The sequence below is a fragment of the Nelumbo lutea genome, chromosome 6 (assembly GCF_056320005.1).
Source record: "Nelumbo lutea isolate HS-2025 chromosome 6, American lotus-T2T, whole genome shotgun sequence".
Lineage (NCBI taxonomy): Eukaryota > Viridiplantae > Streptophyta > Magnoliopsida > Proteales > Nelumbonaceae > Nelumbo > Nelumbo lutea.
This window is the reverse complement of record NC_142689.1, coordinates 38,794,587-38,804,130: the sequence shown is the minus strand read 5'-3', so window position 1 is coordinate 38,804,130 and position 9,544 is coordinate 38,794,587. Positions and strand designations below refer to the sequence as shown.

The 9,544-nt window shown below is 34.9% G+C and overlaps 1 long non-coding RNA gene across 1 annotated transcript; it reads right to left on the bottom strand.

Annotated features, from left to right (window-relative positions):
* Nucleotides 1–6,270: 6,270 nt before the first annotated feature.
* Nucleotides 6,271–9,544, bottom strand: LOC148848638 (uncharacterized). The gene is made up of 2 exons (XR_016100480.1): nucleotides 9,179–9,544; nucleotides 6,271–9,094 (listed from the first exon to the last, which is right to left on the bottom strand). It is a non-coding gene; the product is annotated as an uncharacterized LOC148848638 (long non-coding RNA).

Genomic DNA, 9,544 nt, shown 5'->3' with positions numbered 1-9,544 from the left:
AGAAGTCTTGTCATCATTGCTTTGTAGAGGCGGATGGAAAATAGAGGACATAGTCGGCTGAAGAAGAAGAGGGAAAAAGAAAGAGTAAGAGGAGGAAAAAAGGAAAGAGACATAGAGAGAGAAAGAGAGAGAGATTAGATCTCAACTCGTCGAATAGATTGAATGAAAAACTCGGTTTTATATATCTTTAGTATCTATAAAGGATATTTTTATAAGGATATTTTTATAATTTTTAGTATCTATAAAGGATATTTTTCTTTCTCATCTCATCGTTTCTCATTCCATCGTTTCTCATCTCATTCTTCGCAACCAAACAGACCATATGTGTTTTGATGATAACAAATACATTGAGAGTAATAATGATGTATTTAAGTGTGTAGTATTTTTAGTAAACTTCTTTGTGCTTAATGAGTATAAAAGCTAAAATGCTATAGATGAAGAAGTGGAAGCTTTATTAAGTTAGTTGTTTGCAATTCAACCAGTATCTACACCATTATCATCATCATCATCTCTCTAGCAAAGGAAGCTCTAAGAAAATCAAGCATCAAGGCTGTTGAACAACTTAAAGGCTTTGTATCTATTGAATAATAATTTGCTACTTCATTTCATTAAGGAAAAAAGAATCTACATCAAGTTGTACTTAGTTATTTTTACTTGTCTAGAATCTTGATGTAATTAATTGTGTGATGCACTCCATAGACGTTCAATGGAAGTATTTCCAAATCTTTTGGAAAAATGTGCCAAGATTTCTAAGTGTTTGAACTATTTGTTAGGCAAAGTGGTCCTAATGTGAGAAGTAGTTGACTATAGAGGAACATATGTCAACTAACTATGGCAACCAAGGCATGCATTGCTAGGAATGTGAGAAGTAGTTGACTATCCTAGATACATGTGTCAACTAACTATGATAGTTGAGGTATGCAAATTTCCCAATTTGAGAAGATGTGTTAATTACCCAATAAAGATGTGTCAATTACTTAGACCGACTAAGTTCAAAGGCTTACCAGTCAAGGAATCAATTGACTATGAGAGAAAAAAGATTCCTTCATTCGTATTGTAATCGATTATCAAATTGTATAGTTAACTACTATAAAGAAAAATTGACCTTTTGAAGGATTTAACGGCTATTGTTAATTTTGGAAAGCCTTCTAACATGTTAAGGGAAATTTAAATCATTTCCAAAGAAAGTAAATTTCCTTTAACAACTAGAAAATGATCAATTTTTCTCAAATCCTCTATAATTAGAGGAGTTCAACTTGATTCAAAGAATAAGAAAGCAACAACAAAGTTTTCAATCAAGGTTTGTGAAAAACAACCATTGCATTCATTTGTACATGTTGTAAATAATTGTTCTTCAAAGAAAGCAAGCTACGCTAGAGTCATTTTAAGGAAGAAATCCTTGTACTGCAATAGTGTTAGAAGAAAGCTTGTTTGAGAAGCCATTAATCTTACCCATCTATTGGGATCTCCTTCCTTAAGCTGAGCGTTTGTATAAAACTCAAGCAACTAGATAGCTTGTGCTTGTATCATTTATATATAACTATTGAAAAGGTTGTTCCTGCTAGAAGCCTGCTCCTGTGTTTTATAAGTAAAGATATTTCTGCAGGTAAGTGTTCAACCTGTTAAACACCATTTAAGGTGTTTTTGACACCTCTCTTAAGCCCAACTACAAGGTATTATAGACACTCATGAAGTTTTATTAGTTGTAAAGGCTTGTCTAGTGCCCCAGAAATTTATTTAGTTAGTGGAAATCCTCAATAGTGGTCTAAGGTAGATGATGTAGGTAGGAGTGGCCAAACCTCTATAAAAATCCTCACATGACTTATTATTATTATTATTATTATTATTATTATTATTATTATTATTTATTTTCTTTTCAAGTTTGAAGTATATTTTCTTTGTACTAACTCTCTCATAACTGCAATATTTGATCCCTTGAAATCTTGCAGAATCATTCTTTACTTTGTTTCTTTTCTTTTTAATCTATAACATTACTGATCCTATTAAATGCACTAACTCTACTAATTGCTTTACTTTTATTATTCTATTGTTTATTTTTATTGTTCATTTGCATTCTGACAACATTTACTTCTCCTTGAGATTCCAGTAAAAACTGATTATTGCTTAAATCTGAAGTTGATTGTATATTTGATAGTTGGTCCATTCTCAATTGTCTTTGTGTGCTAGGTCCTCTCTACTATAGTTTGTAGTTGGTCCTCTCTCTCTCTCCAATTGCTAAAGGCAAACCAGTAAGTGTAACTACCATTTTTATTTGTTTTCATTTACTTTCAACTACTCCTTTAATTTCTATAGTTATTTACATTCATTATCATTATTCTTTTGTTTATCAGATGTTGTATTCTTCTTAGTAGCCTTTATTATTGTTTTAATTAATTGTTGACTACTAAACCTTGCAACTCCAGCTACTATACTTGCCTATTTGTTTTTGTAGCTATAGGCTTTTTAGTTCAACAATTTTGTTAATTCAAGGGTAACATCTTGATTAACTATTGGACCAAACTGACCAAGCCTAAAACTTCTGCTACATCTTGATTGTCAAGAAGGTTTTGGTTCAGTTTGAGGGGAAGGGTCTTGATCTTGATTGTCAATTGTCTAAGAACTCATTGAATTCCAAGACAATCAATTTTTTAAGCATTACCCAATTCACCCCTATTGGGTAAAGGTTGTTGGTTCCAATAGGGCTTTCATTGGATTTATAACACTTTATATAGATATGTACAAGGACTAATCTTAGTCAAATACAAATACAATAGATGAGGAGTTCCTATTTGAATAGGATAGTGTAGAGAGTGCCCTAGTTAGATTAAAATAATGCATGGAGAGTTCATGCATGTTACATGAGCTATTGAGCTCAAGAGTCCTAATACGCCCCCCTTAAGCTCAACTTGGGGCTGAGGCTGCGCTTGACCAGTAGTGCATGATAAAATGTGTACCTTCAATTACAGACCTACAAGGCCAGCACTAAAGAGAGGTTTAGTGAATGCATCAACAAGTTGGCCTTTAGATGCAACATGATGAACTCAAAGTTGTTTAGAAGCAATCTGTTCACACACAATGTTGAAATTAGAGGTGTAAATCGAGTCATGTTGAGCTTGGCTTGTAACTATAGCATTGTAATTTTTTAATTTCATTTTATCATTTTATATATAAACAATTGTATATATACATCAAAATTCATACAAAACTTAATTTTTTTGTCTATTTTGTTAATTTATTTTACATTTTTTATTATTTTTTCATTTTTTTAATATGCCTTTCATGGCCTAACCCAAGAACCAGACCAGCCCGGGCCCGCATAGGCCCAACCCATGAAGGCCCGTAGGCCAGCACGGCATAGCTTGCTAAAGCACAGACAACTCGCAAAATCATGCCATGTCAGCCTGACATGACTCAATTTACATCTCTAATTGAAATCAATAGCAACATGTTTTGTTCTAGAGTGATAAATGTGATTGGCCACTAAGTAGATTGCACCAATATTATCACAATGAATGGTCAGTGGATCCAAGAGTGTTACTCGAAGATCTCGAAGTAGAGTTTGAACCCAAATGAGTTCAGAAAATCCATCAGCTAAGGATCATAATTCAGATTTAGTACTGGAGCATGCAATTGTTTTCTGCTTTCATGAAGCCCATGAAACAAGGTTAGGGCCAATGAAGATGGCATTGCCCCCAGTGGATCCCCTATGTTTTGGGCAGCCAGCCTAGTCTGCATTTGTGAAGGCGGTGAGAGAAAAACCAATAGATAGAGAGAAGTGAAGACCATAATCATCAATTATACCCTTTAAATATCGTAATATACTATGATATGGAAAAGATATGATATCTGAAAAACTTCTGACCAGTCAACTGGAATCATAAATATGGTAGCCAATTAGTTATTATTTATCAAAATTCATGGGTGAGTTTTGATTGGTCAAAACTCTTTCCATACCATATCTTTTCGGCATCACAGATTTTCCCTTATTTAGCTATTATATGTTCATCAGTTGACACGTGCATGAATTGACACACGTGGTTCACAACAAAAGAAAAATCAGGCCTGGTGATGGTAATATATTGTAATGCACATGATGATTTCATGAGTGGTGGAGAAGATATGGGCTTAACACCATCCATATATCAGCCCATTTAAGGATATCAAGAAAATACTTCTTTTGAGATATAGCAAAGCCTGAGGAGGATCAATGGGCTTCAATGCCCAGGAAATAGTTGAGAGGCCCTATATTCTGAGCAAGAAGAGCGATTATATGACTGATAATTGCAAGAGAGTTACTGGAAACCAGAATGTCATCAACATATATAAAAAGAAAAATAGTAATGTTGCCTTTGTCATAAACAAATAGAGATGTATCAGCAAAAGGACCTAGAAAAGCCATGAGAGGAGAGAAAAGTAGCAAGTTTATTGATGAGCTACTCTCTAGGGGCCTATTTTAGGCCATACAAACTCTTATGAATCGGCCTAGTTGGGTCAACAAACCCTTATTGCCCCTGAAGAAAAGCATTATAAATGTCCAGTTGATGAGTTCAGATCTGTGCCCCACAAAGGGGTGCCCCATAATGTCCCATAGCACATCCAAGCTGTGTATTGGGAACATCTCCTGATGATGACATCATCATTTCTGGTACTACCATCGAGAGATGTTCCTATTACATGGCGGGGATATGCTGTGGGACGTTGTGGGGTGCCCCCTTGTGAGATGCAGATGTGAATTCCTAGTTGATGGACCCACCAGCCAATCAACTACGGTGAGATGCACAATGGGACTGAGTATCTTTATAGTCAACACCATATTCTTGAGTGAACCATGAGCAACCAGTCCTACTTTGTTACACTCAATTGAGCTAGTAGCTCACCTCTTAATCTTGTAGATCCATTTACATGTATGTGACGACATTCATGGATGGATCATAAGGAATAAAGGACCACATCCCATTATTCATAAGAATTGTAAATTCCTCAGAGATGGTATGAATGTACAGATTTTGGTGGATCTAGAACGGACTATTGCATAATTTATGTAATGAGCCGAGTATGGGCCTCATCAATGAATGAAGAATCTGAGGACATGGATGGCAGCTCCATAGAAGATGATGGAGAAGTTGTCTACAGTGGGCTTCTGGGTACAAATTAAGGCTATACTAGATGAGTGAGAGGAAGTGGGACCAATAGAAGGCCCATCACTTAGGTGGAGGTGAAGTAGTAGTAGATTGCAAGGGAAGACTAACAAGCTACACGTGCATAGAGGGTGTTTAAGCTGGTGGCAGACTATAGAGGTGTAAATTCGGCCGTTCTTTATGAATTTGGACTGGCCCGGCATGACAGTCCATGGGCCGTGCTAAGCGTGGCATGATCGTGTGCGTCATGTTGGGCCTGGGTTTTAGATCTATGGGCTGGGCTAGCATGGTATACGACTAAGTGGGCCATGGCTGACATGACCCATATATATTATTTATATATTTTATATATAATATATATTTTTATATTTTTATATATAAGATAATATATATACATAAATTATAATTAAATAATAATATATAGTATATAATATATTAAGAAAATAAACAATTTTTTTCAATTTTATTATACTAATTTATTTAATTATTGTATATATAGCAATTGTATATATAAAAAATCATATAAAATTAAAATTTTAAGTTTTTTCAATTTTTTTAGATAAATAACTTTGACCCGATCCATAGCCCGGCCTGACCGAAGGACCAGCCTGGCCCCTCACACAATACAGGAAAACCAAACTTGTAATCAAACACAACATCACAAGCTATAAATATATGTCCTATGTGAAGACTTGTAATCAAACTTGTGTGAATTTTAAGGATGCAAATGAGGATAAAAGGTAGAACCAAAAGTAAACAAAAAAGAATCATCCCAAGGGAGAACAAAGAGTTTTTCAAAGGAAGAAACATTATGTAAAATGAGAGTGGCGATGCAATTAATGAGGTAAGTTGTAACATGTAAGGGACATAGAAATTTCATGTTATAATGCAAGGGTATTATGTAGGGGTGAGCATTGGGTTTGTTCGATTGGTTAAAAATCGAACCGAATAAATCAAATTTTCAAAAACCGATATTTGGAAAACCGAATCGAAATCAAATTTTGCAAAAACCAGACAAATCGAACCGAATTTTTTTTTTCGGTTACTTCGGTTGAAACCGAATTTGCTTGCTACTCTCGATCTTTCCTATGTATTTGTGCAAATGCATATAAAATTTACGGTACAAAAATTTTAAGCAAAGCACTTAAAAACTTAGATTTAAATGACAGAGAAGAAAATAGGGAGGGAACTAAAATGAACCGAAAAATTATAGATTAAATAAAACCCACCGGACTCTATCAATTGTCGCCGCCCGTCGGAAAAATTGGTTTGCTGGATGTTGAACCTTGGAGTAGTGGAACTGGAACTCGTAGCTTGCTGCTACTTTCTTGATCAAGCCGTCAAACGCTCACCGCTGCAAGGGACTCACTGATTCAGATGCTCACCGCTGCTATCTTCTTGCTCGGACGCTCACCACTGGCACTGGATGTTGAACCTTGAAGATGAAGGTCGATGGTCAAAGAGAAAGATTAATGGGTTTTGGCATTTTGGGTTTTGGCCTATGGGTAAATAACTTTGGACTTTTCACTATATTTGTTTAACTTTTTAGGTTTTGACCAAACCTTTGGGCTTTTCATTATATTTGTATATTTACTGATTTGCCTCTAAAAGTTTGGTTTTTTCGGTTAATCAAACTATCAAATCTCATAACCGAAACCGAAAACCGAAGTTTGAAAAACCGATTTTTAAAACCGAAACCGAAAACACCAAAACCAAATTTTTGGTTCGATTATTCGATTTCAACCGAATTATGCTCACCCCTAGTATTGTCAATGAGATGGCGATTATGGTTAGATCGTAGTCAAGGGTATTCTCAATGTGAGTGATTGGCGAACTTGCCTTGTTGATTTTAACCTGATCTGAACCATAACAATCATTCTTGAACTGGAAGGTTTAAAATATCTAGCATCATATGAGTGCTTTCATAGAATCTTGATACAAAAGATGGGTCAAGTTCTGATCCACCACTATTGTTCTAAAAATTGGAGTCTTGAAATTAACACATTGTTGGATGGTGGTGGCGTTTCTTTAGGGGACGAAAGATCAAATCTTTTGGGCTGTGTTTTGTTTGAAGGAAAAAGTAAGAAAAAGAAGGGAAATGACATTGAGAGGAATCAAACATCGGTATAGGTGAAAAATTCATGCATGTGAGGACAAAGATAAAAGTCAAGAAGTTTCAAATTAGGTTAGTGATAGTGAGCCATGCCATTGGGCTAATGCTTTGTTTCCTGGCAAATGATATGACCAAATGCATTTTAACATTATAGAGACATTTAGGCTGCGTTTGGAAGGAGTGTAAATACAAAATTGCAAGGTGTATTTTTACATTCCACTGGTTTGAAAAAATACAAACCGGTTTGTTTTTGCATGTCTAATTTACGATTTTTACGTTTGGTACAAAGATGTAAAATATACGGTGTAATTTTGCTACCATTTTGTAGAATACACCAATGTAAAACATAATCAAGCACTGTAGATGCAGATACATTGTGCCAAAAATACAACCTGTGGTGTTGACAACGTGTATGCTACCAATTAAATGTACAGTCCATAAAATTACGTGTCTAAATGTACAGTCCAGAAACATTCTAGCCTCCTTATATAATTTAAATTGACAGCGTGTACGCTATCCTCATTAACTTAGACACAGGAATTTGATTTGGGATATTTTGCAAGAAAAATAATTTGAGTCTAGGCCTCAGATACCAAGTATAAATCATTTCTGGGCACTTGTAATCAAGTCCAGAAATGCTACCATTTCTGACTAGCCTTAGAAAAATAATCAAGTCGTCTACCATTTCTCCATACTTTGTAATCAAGTCCATAATAATCAAGAAAAACATCCTATAAAATACCAATATATAAAAAACAAAAAGCTAAATGATCTGCAACAGCCAATAGTTGGGTTAAATGATCAAGTCCGATAGTTGGGTTAAATGAGCTGCAAAGCCAAGCTGATGGGCTAGCTAAACAAAGAGCAAATTGGACAAACTATCTCACCAAACAAAGTTTTTCTGATCAACCCTTAGAGCAACCAATGCAACTAACATTTCTACCCAACAACTAGCCACTCATAACAATATTAATACAATCAGTGCAACTAACCACAAAGAGGCTTCAACCCTCAGAGTAATGGGGTCACCTCATACCCTGCTCTATTGTCCCTTCCAACCACATTTCTTACCAGCAACATATATAATGATTTAGATGTAAATTTTTCATCAGAACATTCATTCTAACATTCATTGGGCATGCTATTCTTAACTTTGGATACTTCTTTTTATGTAAAGCAATTCATTCCTCAACTTCTCAATCCAGCAAGCGACATCTATATTTTGGACAGAACACTACTTGATCATCTCTTTTCTCAAAATATTAACTTTTGCCTCTTTAGAACTTACTCCATACACTAGAACATAAATAACATAATATCATAAGCTGCATAGACTAAATGAAAATGATTCCCAAACAACAAATGGACAAATCAACGTTAATAATCAACATGACAAAACAATAAACAAAGATAACAAAATCTATTAAATCAGAAAATCTCCATCTAATCAGAAACCCCACCAAAAGAAGAAAGATGGTTAAACCATAAAATAGAATAAAAAGTGACTTCCATCACTAATTGAAATAATCAAGGTTATTTAACTACAAAAGCTCCCAACTTAAGTACGATATTTAACTACAAAATGCAGGGGATACAGATGAAATATTTTATAGATCTAATAATAACTACAAAATGTAGGGGAAATGTTGAATAGATAAAAAAAACATATACATCTATAAATGTTACTACAAGATACGGGAAAATTTTCCAAATCTGTAAAAACTACAGATCATATTGAGAAAATGAAAATCAGGTTCTGGAGAAATCTTACTTTCATTTTCAGAGATACGTTGAAGGGGATCTAAAAATGGTGATGGTCAGGAGCTTTGAACAAGAGAAAAAACTAAATAAAAGAGCAAAATAATACTAGATCAATATCTGTTTAGTAAATCGGATGGAGAAATGAAAAGGTCCGTTGTTCTCTCACCAGCTTAAACGTAGACTTCAACAGAGAAGAGGTTCGTTGTTCAGATCTCAACGTAGACTTAAACGTTGACGCTCGGACTCCTCAAGGTTGTTGGTCGATGTTTCGAACTCTTCAGATCTCAAATATGAGAATAGTCGTTGCTTAGATCTCATAGTGTCGTGCCGGTGGAAGAGCGTAAACTCCTCTTCTATTTCCCTCAATGAAATAGGGCATGATTTTTTACTTCAAAAAAACCGATGTAGTTTTCCACCGCTAAATCGATGTAAATCATCGAGAGTTTGCAAATTTCCATCGATAATAGAGGATTTTTTTACACTGTTTCCAAACACATGCAATTCAGGACTGGAGTGCAATAATGCACTGAAC